At 47.6% G+C, this 17,750-nt stretch overlaps 1 long non-coding RNA gene across 1 annotated transcript in view; it reads left to right on the forward strand.

Annotated features, from left to right (window-relative positions):
* The window catches only part of LOC113266000 (uncharacterized), a 51,297-nt gene extending 34,559 nt beyond the window's left edge, over positions 1–16,738 (forward strand). The window contains exons 4-8 of the long non-coding RNA XR_003320200.4: positions 10,957–11,046; positions 11,205–11,392; positions 14,037–14,160; positions 14,411–14,467; positions 14,784–16,738. This is a non-coding gene — a long non-coding RNA (uncharacterized LOC113266000). The remainder of the gene's footprint in view (positions 1–10,956; positions 11,047–11,204; positions 11,393–14,036; positions 14,161–14,410; positions 14,468–14,783) is intronic.
* Positions 16,739–17,750: the final 1,012 nt, after the last annotated feature.

Raw genomic sequence — 17,750 nt, forward strand, 5'->3', positions numbered from 1 at the left:
GTGAATGATTCTTTTAATGTACTGTTGGATTTGCTGTGCTAGTACTTCACTGAAAATTGTTGAATCTGTGTTCATCAGGGATATTGGCCTGTAGTTCTCTTTTTTAGTGAAGACTTCGTCTGGTTTTAGTTATCAGGGTAATGCTGGCCTTGTAGAATGAATTTGGAAGTTTTCCTTCCTTTTCTATTTTTCTGAAAAAGTATGAGAAGAATAAGTATTAACTCTTCTTTAAATGTTTGGTTGATTTTGGGGCACCTGAGTGGCTCAGTCAGTTAAGCATCTGCCTTTGGCTCAAGTCATGATCCCAGGGTCCTGGGATCGAGTCCCATGTCGGGCACCCTGCTCTGTGGGGAGCCTGTCTCTCCCTCTCCCCTCTGCTCATGCTCTCTCTCTTACTCTCTCAAATAAATAAATAAAATTTTTAATCTCAACATTTGCTGCAACATGGACGGCACTGGAGGAGATAATGCTAAGTGAAATAAGTCAAGCAGAGAAAGACAATTATCATATGGTTTCTCTCATCTATGGAACATAAGAACTAGGATGATCCGTAGGGGAAGAAAGGGATAAAGAAAGGGGGGTAATCAGAAGGGGGAACAAAGCATGAGAGACTATGGACTCTGAGAAACAAACAGGGCCTCAGAGGGGAGGGGGTGGGGGAATGGGATAGGCTGGTGATGGGTAGTAAGGAGGGCACGTATTGCATGGTGCACTGGGTGTTATACGCAACTAATGAATCATGGAACTTTACATCAAAAACCAGGGATGTACTGTATGGTGACTAACATAATATAATAAAAAATGTTATTATAATTTAAAAAAATAAAAAATAAATAGAAATTTAAAAAATAAATGTTTGGTAGAATTTGACTATGAAACCATCTGGGCCTGGACTTTTGTTTGTTGAAAGATCTTTATTACTGATTCAATTTCTTTGCTGGTTATCCGTCTGTTCAAGTTTTCTATTCCTTCTTGTTTAAGTTTGGTAGTTCATGTGTTTGTAAGAGTTTATCCATTTCTTCCAGGTTGTCCAATTTGTTGGCATATAGTTTTCCATAATATTCTCTTGTAATTGTTTATATTTCTGTGGTGTAGGTTGTTATTTCTCCTCTCGCATTTGTGACTTCTGTTTGGGTCCTTTCTCTTTTCTTTTTGTTAAGTCTGGCTAGAGGTTTATCAATTTTATTAATTTTTTCAAAGAACCAGCTCCTGGTTTCATTGATCTTTTCTATTTTTTATTTATTTATTTGTAGTTTCTATATCACTGATTTCTGCTCTAATCTTTATTATTTCCTTCCTTCTGCCAGCTTTAGGCTTTGTTTGTTGTTCTTTTTCTAGCTCCTTCAGGTGTAAGGTTAGGTTGTTTATTAGGGATTTTTCTTGCTTCATGAAGTAGGCCTGCATTCCTTCCCTCTTAGAATCACTTTTGTTGCATCCCAGTAGTTTTGGATGGTTGCATTTTTATTTTCATGTGTTTCCATGTATTTTTAAATTTCTTCTTTGATTCCCTGGCTGAACCACTCATTCTTTTCCAGCACATTTACCCTCCACGTATTTTTGGTCTTTCTGGATTTTTCTTGTGATTTACTTCAAGTTTTGTAACATTATGGTCAGAAAAGGTGCATAGTATGAGTTGTCTTTTTTGAGTTGTTGAGGCCTGTTTCGTGTCCTAATATGTGACCTGTTCTGGAGAATATCACATGCGTGCTTGAAAAAAATGTGTATTCTACTCTTTTGAAATAGAATGTTCTGAATGTATCTGGTAAGTCCATCTGGTCCAGTGTGTCTTTCAAAGCCATTTTTTCCTTGTTTATTTTCTGTTTGAATGATCTGTCCCTTGACCTAAGTGTGGTGTTAACATCCCCTACTATTACTGTATTATTTATCAATTAGTTCCTTTATGTTTATTACTTGTTTTATATTTTTGGGTGCACCTATGTTGGATGCATAAATATCTACAATTGTTAGATCTTCTTGTTGGATAGTCCCCGTTATTATGATATAGTGCCCTTCTTCCTCTCTTGTTACAGTCTTTGTTTTAAAGTCTAGTTTGTCTGATATAAGTATTGGTACTCCAGCTTTCTTGTGACGTCCATTTACATGGTAAATATTTTTCCATCCCCTTCACTTTCAATCTGCAGGTGTCTTGAGGTCTAAAATGAGTCTCTTGTAGGCAGCATATAGATATGTCGTGTTTTTATCCATTCTCCCAGCTATGTCTTCTGATTGGAGCATTTAGCCCATTTACATTCAGAGTAATTATTGATAGATAATGTATTTAGTGCCATTTTTTCTTGTTTTGTCATTGTTTCTGGAGATTTTCTCTGAATCTTTATTGTCTTTTGTCATTTTTGGTCTTTCCTTTCCACTCAAAGAGTCCCTTTTAATATTTCTTGCAGGGCTGGTTTAGTGGTCATGAACTCCTTTAGTCTTTGTTTGTCTGGGAAAGTCTTTATCTCTCCTTCTGTTCTGAATGATAGCCTTACTGGATAGAGTGTTCTTGGCTGCAGATTTTTCCCATTCAGCACTTTGAATATAGCATGCCACTCTCTTCTTGATTGCCAAGTTTCTGTTGATAAATTTGTAGCTAGCTGTATGGGTCTCCCCTTGTAAGTCAAGGACTTCTCTTGTTTTGCTGCTTTTTTATCAGCACATTTTGCAAATTTAATTACAATACGTCTTGGTGTTGGCCTGCTTTTGTTGATTTTGATGAGAGTTCTCTGTGCTTTGTGGATCTGAATGTCTGTTTTCATCCCCAGATTAAGGAAGTTTTCACCATTATTTTCTCAAATCAATTTTCTGCCCCATTTTCCCCCTCCTCTCCTTCTGGAACGTCGGTAATACAGTCTTACATTTGATGGAGTCACTGAGTTCCCTGAGTCTATTGTCCTATTCCATCATTCTTCTTTCTCTCTTTTGTTCAGAATCTGTATTTTCCATTATTTTGTCTTCTATATCACTAATTCATTCCCCTGCTTCTTCCAGTCTACTGTTCATTGCTTCAGGTCTGTTTCTGATCTCGGTTATTGCACTCTTCATTTCTGACTGATTATTATTTTTTTTAAAGATTTTTATTTATTTATTTGACAGAGAGAGAGAGACAGCCAGAGAGAAAGGGAACACAAGCACGGGGAGTGGGAGAGGAGGAAGCAGGCTCCCAGCAGAGCAGGGAGCCCGATGCGGGGCTCAATCCCAGGACTCTGGGATCACACCCTGAGCCTAAGATAGACGCTTAACGACTGAGCCACCCAGTCGCCCCTGACTATTTTTTTTTTAACTCTTTTCTGTCTGTGGTAAGGGCCCCCATGAGGTCTTACAGTCAGTCTTGTCTTAAGCCCAGTGAGTATCCTTCTCATTGTTGCTTTCGGTTCTCCATCAGGCATGTTACTTACATGTGTTTCGGGTAGATCTCTGGCCATGGCCTTATCTTGTTCTTTTCATTCGGAATGAATTCCTGTGTCTTGGCGTTTTGTCTGAGTGTCTGCCTTCTCTGTGTTAGAAGAGCCAGGTATGTCTCCTGCTCCTGAGAGTAACGTCCTTATGAAGCAGAGCTCATGCAGTGCCCAGGGCCTGGTGCCTCCGGGAGCATGTCCGGTGGGCGCTGCACGAGCTCGGCTGCTGTGTTCCGGCTGCTCTGTCCTTCAGGCCCGTCACCTGCGGAGGCTCTCCTGGCCTGCAGCGTGAAGTGTTTGGTCCCTGCCCAGAATGGAGGGAGTTTTAACCAGGTTGCTCTGGTCTGCTGGTGAAATGAGACCTGCTACCACCTCCACTAGGACTGAAGCCCTGCAGAACTCTCTGGTCAGGAGACACGGAGCGGGCAGGGGTTTGTGCCGGTCTTCTGGGGCAGGGGCCTGCCATGCTGGGACTTGAGGCAAGCTTGACTGGGAAGGGCAGTCCCGCCAGTGCAGGGGGGTGGGGCTTGGTGGAAGCAAGTTCGGCAGCCCGCTCAGCACTGGCTGCTTCCCCCAGGTGCTGTGTTTGTGCCGAGGAGGGGGGGAGGGAAATGGTGCCAGCCAGCTCCCTTGTTCCCAGGGAGGTGGCTCTGGGAATGCTGCCTGTCAGGGAGGAACTCCAAGAAGAGCGAAAAATCTCCCCCATCTGTCCCAGGTGTTTTTTGTGTTTCAGATCGCTGTTTCCATGCCCTCGGCCCTCAGGTTGTTTGCCTCCTTTCTCTCCAGGAGCAGGGTAGTGCCCTCCAGGCTCCATCCCAGCCAAGTCTGCTGACCTTTACGACTCCGTGCTTTAAGTCCCACTCATTGCAAGAACTCAAGGAAATCAGCCCTTCTCCTTTTCCAGCCAATAGCTGTGGGGAAATGTTCTCCTTGTGCGTTCCCCTATGTGCTTCTCTCTCTCTCTCTCTCTCTCTCTCTCTCTCTCTCCCTCTCCTCTCTGTCTCCTCTGTCTTCCTCTCTGTCTCCTCTATCTCTCTCTCCATCTCCTCTCTCTCACTCCGTCTCCCCCTCTCTCTCTCCTCTCTCTCTCCGTCTCCCCTCTCTCTCTCTCTGCCTCCTCTCTCTGTCTCCTCTCTCTCCGTCTCCCCTCTGTCTCTCCGTCTCCTCTCTCTCCCCCTCCTCTCTCTCCCCCTCCTCTCTCCCCCCTCCTCTCTGCAAGTACAGCTCCCTCCCCCACCATAGCACCTGCAATCCATTTGTCCCCTAAATTACATCTCAACGTCTTTTTTTTTTTTTTTTACCTTGTTCAGTGTTGCTGCTTCTCTCAGCCTTTTTGTGTGTGTGTGGGGTTTGTTCTGTCCATCTTCAGGTCTTTCTGGGATATGTAGAATGATGTTAGTTACCTGGTTGTGTTCATGGGATGAGAGGAGCCTAGGGTCCTCCCTCTCTGCTGCCATCTTCCTAATCCCTCACTTTATTAATTTTAAATGTTGTTTGGTTCATAAACATTCAATACCATTATATCTTTTGATGAAGTTTATCTTTATTAATATAAACTATCCTTCTTTGTCCTGCTCAATGCCTTCTCCTTCAAATTTTTGTCCATTTCTCATTATTTTGTCAGCATTTGTCTAATTTTTTGGTTTATTATTAAATCACTTTTTGAAGGTATGCAATATATCAAGCCAAAAGGTATAGAAAAAAAACTTGAGTACTCTGCCTAGTTTTCATATTTTACCATATTTGCTTCAGATATTTCTTCTTTTTATAAACCATTAGAAATGCAGTTGAAACTTCCTGTGTGTACCTCCCTTCTCTCTTTCACCTCACTCTCCATAGTGTTCATGAATGTCCTGAATTTGGTGGTTCCTGCCCCCATGCCTGATATTGGTATAGATGCACCTAGTTTCTTGGGTTAGTCTTGACATTATATATCTTTCTCCATCTCTTTGCTCTGTACATTTTTTTAAGGTTTTATTTATTCAAGAGAGAGAGATTACAAGCAGGGGGGAGGGGTAGAGAGAGGAGCAGACTCCCCGCTGAGCAAGGAGCCCGATGCGGGGCTCGATCCCAGGACCCCACGGATTGTGACCTGAGCCGAAGGCAGACGCTTCACCACCTGAGCCGCCCAGGCGTCCCTCTGCATTTCTTTATAATAAAGACACCTCACTGTTCTTGAGTGCTGAAGACCGAGGTAGCAGTATAGTCAGAACGCTAACGGAGGAGCTCATGCAGGGGCCACGCGTGGCGCCTAAGCACAAGGGTTGTTGGTGGGTCTTTATAGCTCAGAGCCCAAACTGCGTCCCGTGTTCACTGTGAGCACCCTCCGGCATCAGTACGTCAGTACCATCCTGGTGGCCTCATCTCATGAGAGCCCATGAGAGAAATGCGCTACCATGCAGCAAGTGCCATCTGTTTGTGGCACTAGAACCAGACTGGGCACCTCCCCGGATGGCACTGGCCCCAGCTAGGCTCGGGTGCTGGAGAGAGACTTAGACGGTTTAGAGGCAGCCACCCACACAGGGCCTGGAGTCCCCATGTGCGGTGTCTAAGGGCAAGACCAAAGAAAGTGGCCTCTCCCACGTGGCACGTGCTGTAGTTGGGCTTGGTACTCGGCTGGTCTGACAACTTTAGTCTTTGAAGTCTCTGTGCTCTTGGCCTCTCAGATCTCCATCTCCTCAGCAGCTTTATGATGCCGCCAAATAAATCTTGTCTTTTATCCAGTTGTTTAGTTCATCTCAGCAGGAAAATCAGTCTGCTAAAAGCTTCTCTGTCATCACCAGAAGCGGAACTTTCTCCAGGTAGATTTCTGCTTCTCTTCCAACATGTAACACAAACCAGGTTGAGCACAGCCGTTCTTTTGTTGTTGTTGTTGTTGTTTTAAGACTTTATTTATTTAAGAGGGTGAGAAAGAGAGAAAGCGAGACTGCGCATGGGCAGGGGGAGGGGCAGAGGCAGAGGGAGAAGCAGACTCCACGTTGAGCAGGGAGCCCGATGCGGGGCTCGATCTCAGAGCCCTGGGATCATGACCCGGGCCGAAGGCAGACGCTTCACCGACTGAACCACCCAGGTGCCCTGCAGGCATTCTTTTTTTTTTTTTAAGATTTTATTTATTTATTTGACAAAGATAGAGACAGCCAGAGAGAGAGGGATCACAAGCAGGGGGAGTGGGAGAGGAAGAAGCAGGCTCATAGCGGAGGAGCCTGATGTGGGGCTCGATCCCATAACGCCAGGATCACGCCCTGAGCCGAAGGCAGACGCTTAACCGCTGTGCCACCCAGGCGCCCCAGCAGGCATTCTTTTTTGAACAGGGAAGATGTTCCCATGTATCTTTTCCTCATCACCCAGGGATGGCCATTTAGATGTGGTCATCACATGTCATCACAAAATCGGTGATATCTGAGGATGAGGAAGAAAGAGCTTTCAAAACCTAAAAATAGGGGCGCCTGGGTGGCTCTCAGTCAGTTAAGCATCTGCCTTCGGCTCAGGTCATGATCCCAGGGTCCTGGGATCGAGCCCCGCATTGGGCTCCCTATTCAACGGGAAACCTGCTTCTCCCTCTCCCTCTGCCCCTGTTTGTGCTCTCTCTCTCTCTCTCCCCCTGACAAATAATCTGAAAAAAACAAAACAAAACCTAAAACGAAAAGGTACTATGCAGGAGATAATAATCATGAATACCAGACTACCCGGCAAGCCTTCCTTGCGCAGAGACCAGGTGGCTGTCGTTCTGTAATATCGCATCTCCACACACAGCTCTCTGAGCAGGGCCTGTGTGCTGCCGCTCTTGCCGGCTGAAGTCCTCCGCCTTCTCTTCAGATGTCGCTGAGCTTGTGATGGCTCCATCTGAAGTGCTCATCGGGTAGAGAAGGTCATCAGGAGGATGTGACCCCCGGGTGGCCTGTGAGCTGGACCCCGGCAATCCGGGGCTCCTCACCCCCTCTCCTGTGCTTGGAATGTCCACCATTCTCACAGTGGGAGCTGTTTTCAAGAGTGATGTGCTGTTGAGACTACTTGGATTGTATATGCGACTAAACCCCGTCGAGGCCTCTGTAGAAAGTTTTAAGATTCTGGCAGGCAGCTACAGAGATCTACCATCTTCCGGCCACCCATGACGAGCCTCGGAATTTCCCTCGCTTGTGAAAGCTGCCATGTGCCCATCTGGAACGGGTTGCCTCTTCCTTTGGGCTCTCCTTGCTCTCCTCGTATGGGGGCCAGTTTGTGAAGCAATAACTGGTGAGCCGTCCAAAAGCCCAAACAAGCGCACTGGCTTGCAGCCGTCTCGGGAGCTTCGAGGGTGTGATCGGAAACGGCCCCTGGTACTCAGAGGGCAGGGAGAGAACAAAGAAAGAGGCGGGCCCCTTCAGGTTAGTATGTAGCAGGTTTAATAAGCAAAGGAAACTTAGGTACAAGATTTGTCTTGGGGAGAAGCAAGATGAGTTGATCCCCACACCTGCCAGCAAATCCTACATGTTTATATAGAGAGAGGGTTTAACTGGGTTCAGTCAAGTGCACTTGCGGGCGTTCTCAACGCCACATCACTATCTCAAGGCTCTGTCCTTGGAGAAGCCTCTGGGAGAGGGAAGGCGAGTGGAACCCACACTCCAAGGACAGGGTTGGGGAGTAAGGAGCCTCTGACTGACCGCTCACGAGTTAACTGTCAGACACTTCCTCTTGATGACTTTGTCCAACAAAATGGGCCTTGGGGAAAAAAGCGTCCACAGGAGAAATCCTGAGTTGGCCATCAACCTCTCTGGGGAGGGCAGGGGTGGCCCAGATGTTAGAAGCTCGTGGACTGCCGTGTGAGTGTGGCGATGTCCATACCACTGCCTGGTTTGACGTGCTTGCCCGAGCAACCGTGCAGGGTGTGCCGCAGCGGGCCGGCCACCGCTCGAAACCGTTCATCTGCCCAACTAGAGGCTGAAGCTGGAGTTAGAAAGTTGGGAGAAGTGCTGAGATTAGAGGACGTGCAGGTGTCTACTGCTTTGGGAGCTTCGGGGCTGGCAGACGAGGAGGGGAACAGGATAATAAGTTGGAGACCTTGGCATGCCATTTTGCAAAGACAGGAGGGTGCAAGCTGCTGCAGGTTAAGGTCTGAGCATTGTTTTTCAAAGATTCCATTCATTTACTTGAGAGAGCGCGCACGCACAGAGGGAGAAGGAGAAGCAGACTCCCCGCTGAGCAGGGAGCCCGATGCGGGGCTGGATCCCGGGACCCTGGGATCATGACCTGAGCCGAAGGCAGATGCTTCACCGACTGAGCCCCCCAGGCGCCCCAAGGGTCTGAGCATTGGCAGCAAAATCTGATAAGGACGCTGAGAGGTGGAATCCCTGGGAAAGTGAGGAGAGTGGAGAGGGGGGTGTTGTGGCAATTGATAGTGGAACAGACGAAGTGTCCCCACGCCATATGACCCCTGATACAAAGGAAAATTTTACGTAGTAATTATCCTAGACTTCTGCTGATACAGAAATATGCCCCAAAACTCCGAATAGAAAACTGGCATTCTTTCTCTGTCCCTTGAAATGGTAAATCTTATTGTGTCTTTGAAAAGGAAACACCGCAGGAGGTAAAGACACTGCCCATGATTGCCTGAGCCTGAGGAGAAAAAAGGGGAAAGAGGCTTTTTAAAATCCTGCTATAGAGGCTCCCTTGCCCAAAATCCAGCCCACAGCTTCCATAGGATTACTCACTTGTCAAGGGCAAATACAAGTCTTAAAATCTTCTCCACGAACGTTAGTGAAAAGCTTTAGCCACATAAGCGGTAACTGTTGCCTGTAAACTAGTGAGTTTTGCGTTGTTGCACCTGATTCGTGACTAACGTTCTGGAATGAAAGCTACGGAGTCCCTGTGTCTCTCCGTTTATGTATGACCATGACTGCAAGGCTATATTTATATGTGATATTTTCCTACCTCTGGAGGATATTGCTAAAATTAATTTGTAAAAGAGCTTGATGTAATTGGGCTTAGATAAGTTTTAGTTTTAATAGTGTATTTGTGTCAAACTACGACTTAATTTTCTTTCATCTGCTGGAAGGACAAAGTTTTCTTGTACTACTGGTCTGTTCTTAAGGAAGTTGTGAAAATGGTTTTTACCTTTTAAGTCACCTGCCTAGAAAACAAAGATTCCATGTTTTATAAAAATAACTTCCTGTATGCAATGTTGCTTTAGCATGGCTCTGATTGCTTAAAAAACCAGTCTTCTCTATTGAAAGAGCTAAGTGTTTTTGTAACTATGTAACTTTCTATATTTATCTTTGAAGTCTTTGTCACTGATTAAATGGATAGCTATTGTTTCACAGTGATCTATGATTCTGTTTAATGACGTGTTTTAAATTCCTTTGCTATTTTTGACAAATGTCACAAAAACAAATTCTGAAGTTTTTTTTTTAAGATTTTATTTATTTTAGAGCTGATGGGGGAGGGAGAGGGAGATAATCTTGAGCAGACTGCGTGCTGAGCACAGAGCCTGATGCGGGGCTCAATCCCACAACCCCGAGATCATGACCTGAGCTGAAACCAAGAGTTGGACACTCAACCATCTGAGCCACCCAGCAAGTGCCCCAAATTCCAAAGTCTTTTTGACCTCAAACTAACTTTGGGATGTTCTAGATTTTACCTGGAGCATCTCAAAAGATGTGTTCTCTCTCCTTATAAAAGAAAGATATTAAACTTATTAGGCTTATTTGATATGTTAAATTACACAGGGAGCATTGTCAGATAAGAAGTGATGCTAAACTTTCATTAGGTTATGTTCATATACATATGATTGATTGATTGATGTTAAGATTTTTATTTATTTATCAGAGAGAGAGAGGGAGAGAGCACAAGCAGGGGAAGCAGCAGGCAGAGGGAGAAGCAGGCTCCCCGCTGAGCAAGGAGCCCGATGTGGGGCTCCATCCCAGGACCCTGGGATCATGACCTCAGCCAGAGGCAGAAGCTTAACCGACTGAGCCACCCAGGTGTCCCAAATATATTTATATAAATATAAGTGTTCCAGAAATTGTTTGAAATTTCTAAAACTGGTATTTCCTGGTACAGTATTATCAATCATAATTCTAGTTGTTGTTTTTTATTTTTTTAAGATATTATGTATTTATTTATTTGAGAGGAAGAGAGCGAGCCTGAGAAGGGGGCAGGGAGAGGCAGACTCACCGCTGAGCAGGGAGCCTGATGCGGGGCTTGATCTCAGGACCCCGAGGTCATGACCTGAGCCAAAGGCAGACACTTAACGAACTGAGCCACCCAGGCGCCCCTCTGTTGTTATTTTTTAAAGGATGTCACAGAAATAACCAGATTTCCTCCAGATCTTCTCAGCACTTTCCCCAGACTCCTTGTCTCCCAGCAGGGCCTGAAGAGGCCTATCACTCCCTTCCTTGTCTCCTGGGCCACAGCAACACTTTACTTGGTGTGTCTTTTGCTTAATATGCCCCTTTTTATATAAATAAAAGATACAGTAGAGTTGTTCTCTCTGAAAAAAAGAAAAAAAAATTTCCTTGTCCATTGCATTATCATGAAATCTCATCAGAACTTTAATCCTGACCATTTTTAAGTCTTCTGTCATTTACAGATGGTTATCCTTTTACTGTAACGCTTCGGCAAACATATTCCCACAGAAGTGCGTCATCTTCAAGGAGATTCATGGAAGAGGCTCTGACGGGTATGGGTTTCTGATAACGATGATGAATTTGCCTCCATGTGGGAGGGGCAATAGGGGATCTTCCCAGTGCTTCCCCAAGGCTACCTGCACAGCCCCACAGTGCGTCGTGGGATGGTCGCCCGAGACCTGTCCCCATTCTCTTTCCCCACATTGACAAGGTGGGCCCATTGCACCGATGATCTGATGTTAACCTGTGAAGTCTTGCCTCTGCCGCGGGACCTTCTGCAGACTTTGCCGGAACATCTGTGAGGATGAAGATGAGCCATGAAGCCACAGGAAATTCAAAGCCCAGGCACCACTGTGGCTTTGGGAAGTTGTTTGGGTGAGATGTGCATTGTCTCGGAAGGTACGACTGATCAAGTGCAAGCCTACCGAACCCCTAGGAACGTGATGGAAAAGCAGGCCTGTGTGGGAATTTGGGGTTTGGGAGGACTTTGATTCTCCATCTGGCACGGTGCCTTCATCCTATAAAGAGCATGCGTGGGCCTGGGGATCGGGACAGCAAGCCCCCTTTGAGAAGGGAAAAGTACTCAGGAAGCAGATGAACACTCGGGGCATCTCTGAAGCCCGCAAGGCTACCATTTGAGCTGGATGTGACTCCAGAAGGTATGGGTTGTGCAGAAACAACGCAAGGACGGAGCGCCCCGAGGATTTGGGTCCCAGCTCTGGAAGGGGGCAGAAGCCCAGTGTACCCCCATAGTGAGACAGCTTCTACCAGGGTACGTAGCGCTCCGTCAGGTAGGGCCTCTCATGAAGGAACAACACATCGTGGTAAGACCTTCCCTCCCTAGCAAAGAGTGGGTCAAGAGTGCGTTCCATCTGCCCACCTCTGCCATGGCCCAAACCCCCCACTTTGACTACGTCCCATGACAGTAACAGAAGAGCACCTTGTCCGCCAGCCCGCTGTCTCTAGAAATACAGGTGCTCCTAGGCCCTTTAGTGTATGGAGGTCCTGCGAATGCCCCTGGCCCTATTCCTGTGGCCACCCTGCAGCCCGTTCGTGGGAGTGGTGGGAGTTCCTGTTGATGCCTAGAAACGGGAACAGGCCACAGGAGCCATAAGAGCAGTTTGGCTGGCGATCGCTCATGAGCCCGGCTGTTAACACTTTGCACTGACAGTTGGGCCGTTCGTCCTAAAGGGATTAACCCCATGGCTCGGACAGTGGGAAGCTGAGTGGTGGATGATCATGAATAAGCCCTCCTGGGGTCAGGATACGTGGAAAGGCATTTGGGTTCACCTTCGAGAACCTGAGGCAGTCTTCTCTGTCTTCTGCATCCGGGGTCATAAGGCACTGACACCCCCTGGCAATCAGGCAGCTAATGCCCCAGCGTGGGTACAAGCCTCAGCAGCAGATCCACCAGCTTCGGTGCGTAGGAAGAGCGGCCGCACAGCACCCTGTGAGCGCCTGCGTGGGGCGGTATATTGCCCTTGCAATGCGGCGACCTGGTTAGTGCAGTAACAGCATGTCCTGTGCTCTGAACAGTGCCCAGGCCAGCTGCTGGTGGAGTCTGAATTCCCACGGGAGTTCCCAGCTGGGGAGAGATCGGCGAGGCGATGATATCCATCCCCCCGCCCCCGAGGCAGGGTTCTGTATAGGCCTTGGTTTGCACGGACACCGCAAAGGGCCTAACCCAAGCTTGCCCCCATCCCTGCACAAAGCAGGCTGCCACCTGGACTGGAGAAGCTGCGTACCATGTACGGATACCCTCACTGACTAGACAGTGGTTGGGGGTCACGTTCAAAGGTCGTGATGTGCAAGACTGGGCAAAAGAACATGGCATTGAACAGGTTCCTTCTCCCCTATAACCCACAAGCAGCAGGGTTGGTAGAAAGGAAGAATGGAATATTAAAGCAGCAGATTAGATTACTAACAGGTAAACCCACCTCGGCCAAGTGTTGTAGCCTTTTTTTTTTTTTCTTAAGATTTTATTTATTTGTTTGTCAGAGTGAGAGAGAAAGAGCACAAGCAGAGGAAGCGGTAGGCAGAGGGAGAAGCAGGCTCCCTGCCGAGCAAGGAGCCCGATGCGGGACCTGATCCCAGGACCCCAGGATCATGACCTGAGCCAAAGGCAGACGCCCAACCGACTGAGCCACCCAGGCGTCCCTGTTGCAGCCTTTAACACATGTGAATGATCAACCAGCAGGGCCTGTTGCCCCCTATGCCACACTAGGGGCCACTGCTGAGACCCCCAACACTATAAATGTATGGAAGTCACAGGAGAGAGTCATTGCCCTAACTTTCACACACTGGGAAGGGCGTTATCTACTGGAATTTGCACTGGGGCATTTCCCCATGGTGGCTGAGTTACTTCCCACCCCCGGTGAGGGGGAACTGCTCCCTTCTCCACTGGGATCCCACTGTCATGCTGCAAGCTGGACCTGTTGAGATGCACTATGCCTGGAACGGAACACGCACCATTGAAAGGGGAGGAGGAGGAGGTCCTGTCCCTAGCCATCCCCTCACATCTGACAGTACCGCCTCCACCAGCCAGCATATATGGTGTGCACAACCTGGTCAGGTGCCTAAAGCTTCCAATCTCCCTTTCTTCAAGGCCAGGTGGGCACATTTTCTTTTCCAGTGGTGTGATCTTCTAGCCGCCATCTTTGTCCCTTCCATTGGCCTGGAGGGTGTTATAGCACACATAGAAACCTTACTAATTCACCCAACAAAATGATAGCCAGTAGATCCTTGTATTGAACACTGAAATGTCTCTAATGAGAAAAACTGTCCTCCAAAACAGGATGGCCTTGGACTTACTACTGCCTCGCAAGGAGGCACCCGTGCCGTTATCCAGTGTTGTGTGTTCATACCTGATGAGTCTGATGTATCCTCCTTATTAAATCACACGAGGCCCCAAGTGAATGTCTTGAGTGATCCAATCCCCAGCCTGTAGGAATTAATAAGTCAGTGGTTTGGGTCATGGGGTTCTTGGTGGAAAAAACTGTTCCTTATCTTGGGCAGTTATCTTAATCTGTGTTTTCTCTTGCAGGTGCCGGCACCGTTGCTGTGGGCATCTGCCTCCAGCGCAGCCTGCCAGCCTCCAAACGAGCTGCTTCGGTGCTGGTGATACCTCTTGCTGACTGATCCGGGTCCCTTGCAGAAGGAGGGCACGGGTAAGATTATAAGAACCAATCACAAGGGCTGGGGGTGTTGGAGGAGGTCGTCGAGAGGACATGACTTCCAGTTCATCCGTGAGCTAGACCCAGGCGAGGAGGCCCCTCACCCCCCTCTCCTGCCCTTGGAATGTGCGCTCTGTCCACCATTCTCAGTTTCAAGGATGCAGACCTCAGAGTAATATGTTGTTGAGACCATCTGGTTGCTGTATGTGACTGAACCTACTTAAGGCCTCCGTATACTTTTAAGGTCCTGGCCAGCAGGTGTGGAGAGCTGCTCACCTCGTAGCCACCCAGGACAAGCCTCGTAAGTAAGGTCACTTGCTTATTAAACTCACCACGTACCAATCTGGAACAGTCTGCCTCTTTCTTTGATCTCTCCTTGCCTTCCGTGTACCGGGGCCAGCTGGCAAACCCAAATCCTCCCTGCGTGATGAAAAGACATGTGGGAGCTTCTTGCCTGCAGGGTGCTGAAAATGTTCAGGAAAGCTTCCCTATCCCTTTTGGACCCTGGAGCTGGTCTCTCTCCTCCCAAGGGAAATGGGCAGACTTTGCCAAGATAGAACTGGGAAAGCCCTAAGCTGAAGCAGGTGCCCTAAGTCCGGAATCACGTCCTCTTACAGTTGATCAAGTGACCAAACCAGACCTGATCTTCACGTTTGAGAAACGAGAGCCTTGGATGGCAGAAAGATCTCACGTTGCATAGGTGAGTGAGAACTAGGAAGATTGGGGATGGTGGATGGAAGGTTCTAGCTGGTGAGAGGGAGATTTCTTTGACATGCCATCCACATACCTTTGGTCTTCCTTAAAGGAGGGGAGGTAGGCCTCTGGTGATCACAGGACCTGGGTGTGAGCTCCTCGGACTAAATGACCTTCCCGCATCCCCGCCCCCGTGTTCTTTGCTTAGCTTTGAGAAAGAACTGTGCCTGCCTGCCTTTTCCTCAAGATCTCATCCCTGCCTCCCTCAGGGGGAAGAAGCCCTTCTAGGTCATTCTCCCTTTCCCTGGCCTTTTCATTTTCCAACCCTCCCGTTGTCATCAGTCCCTTTCCTTATGCATTCCGACATTTATAGATCTGTCCTTAACTTTGTGGCCTTTGTTTCTTCTTCTGGTGAGAAGCTTTAAGCTGTTTTCTCCGTTTCCCAGCCAGATTCCACCCCACCCACATGTAAACTCCTACTCTCAGGGATCTCCATTCCCTGGCCCCATCTGTTATTTGTTCTCTGTTCCCCAAAATTGAAGCTATGGTGTTTGTTTTCTAGTTGTCAGCACAAAGAAAAACAATTTCTGTGTTCAAGCTTCTATTTAGCAGCCTTGCTAAACTTAGGCCTAACGATTCATTTATAGATGCTTCTGGATTTTTCTGTGTACATAGGTCATCTGTAAAAATTGGGGGCTTTATTCTTTTCCAGTCATACCTTCTTTTCTCTCTCTGTCACTAAGTCCTCCAGTACAGTGAATAGAAGTGAGGACAGTAGGCGTCCTCGCTCTCAGTCCCAATCTCGGGAGGAAAGTTTTTACTGTCACCACTAAGTTTTTCTTTTTTAATGTACCCTTTATCAGACTAAGGGAGTTCTCTCCTATTCCTAGTTTGCTAAGAATTTAGAATATGAATGGGTCTTGAATCATAGGAGATCCCTTCTCTGCATCTAGAATTATGATGCGTTTTCTCCATTAATTACACTGACGAAATTGTCAATTTTATTGGCATAAAGGTTTTTTCCGAATTCCCTAGTTTGTTTTAATGTTTACAAACCCTGTAGTGAAGTCTACTGTGTCACTCCTAATTTCAAAATTTGTGTTTTCCCTTTTTCTTGATCAGTCTAGGGTTTCTCACATTTATTAACCTTTTCAAAGAACTCCCTTTGATTTTTCTCCTGCTGCTTGGCCTCTAGAGGACAGGACAACAAACGTGGTGGAGGAATCTCCAAAGTGTTAAGCTCACATAAGCTAGGAGCTTGCGATCTAGCAAAACTCTAAGGTGTGAAGTATCGATAATGAGTAAGCAAGCGGCTTCCGAGGCCCAGGCAGAATTTGCAAGACGTGTTAAAGATAGTTAGCAAGTAAGTTAGTAGGTGATAGGCTATGCTAAAGATAAATTGAAAAAATGGAATATATGATGGAACAAACAACAGTGTTGCTTAAAGAAAGAAGGGAACGCAAAGACCAGGCCATGAGGTGTCCTACCGCCCAAACCAACGGCTACATTTTACTGGAATCCACCACCAGCTGGTCACACTCGGGATTGTTCACTGATCACAGATAAAGCACCGGACTGTGCAGGACGCTTACCGGTGAGCTACCAGAGGCAAGCAGGGTATGTCCGTGGCCCTGGGCGTCCTCAGTCTGATGGGCCCCTTGTCTAAACTTCAACTCTGGTCCTCATCAATGAGGCTGATGCAAGAGACGGAGACACAGAGGAAGAACAGAGATAAGGGTCTATGAACATTACATAACAAAGGAGTCAGGAAATGTCCCTCACCCTGTTTGGACCCTGTTCTAAATGTTAACTTACCCCTCTCTTTCTGTTTGCTTCTTGGTGGGTTTTTAAATATATGGATCTTGTGTTGTTTAAGTCACAATAAGCCACAGGACTGGAGCATTTTTATTTTGGTCTGTGAGCCTTCCTATTCCAAGACCTCTGGGATAGCTTGCCTGGTGGTGTACTGGAGTCTGTCATTCTATCAAGGGGATTTCTCATAGTAACCATTCCCAACGGATGAGGGGAGGAGGGATCATAATTCACATAATTTGCCTAAAGAAATAAGACAGTATAACTGCTTAAAATACTGGGGGCCCAGTGCTGATCGTAGGGATCCGAGGGTAGTCTCAAAGGTCCTGGGAAACAGGTTGAAGAGCCATTGTTATGTATGTCATTTTAGGGGTTTTAGCTAAAGCAAGAAGACAAATAGCTGGCATAAATCATGGGGGACAGGACCCAGGGCTGGCCCACGGGCACAGCAGAGCGGATGTGCAGGCGGGGTCAGGGTTACACGAGCGGTGGGGCCTCTCCCTCTCCCAGGGTCTACAAATAGGAACAAGAACGTGGAACGTGGAAGGGACATCTGTTGAGCACTGTGGCGCAAGTGTGGGCTCTTTCCATCCCACGTACCTTCAGTCACCACGGGGCCCTCGGGGCAGCTCCTCTTGGTGCAGAAACCCGTGACCACCTCCTGCCTCCTCCACTCAGTCCTCACCAAACCCTCATCGCCAATACCACGAGATCCTGCATCCCCGAAACCCCAAGAGCCTGCAGCCCAACTCCACAGATCCCTGCTACCCACCAGAGCACCCTTCGCTCCCCAGATGCAGCAGTCTGCCCCACGGCAACCCACACTCTTCCTCTTCACACTTGCTATTGCTCCGCCACGCTTAGCCACTTGTCTGACTGTTCTTCGCTCTGCCCCGTTCACCGCTATCCTTCCCCCTGCGCTTCCTACCCGACTTACTCCGCTCCGAACCCGGTCCCAGCATCCACTCTGCCCATTCACTCCAACTACTCCCTCCCACGCCTCCCGGCATGACTCACATTCACTTCTGCCCCGCTTTCTTCTCCAGCAACTTCCCCAACTGGCCCATTTGTCCCTACGC

The sequence above is a fragment of the Ursus arctos genome, chromosome X (genome assembly GCF_023065955.2).
Source record: "Ursus arctos isolate Adak ecotype North America chromosome X, UrsArc2.0, whole genome shotgun sequence".
NCBI lineage: Eukaryota > Metazoa > Chordata > Mammalia > Carnivora > Ursidae > Ursus > Ursus arctos.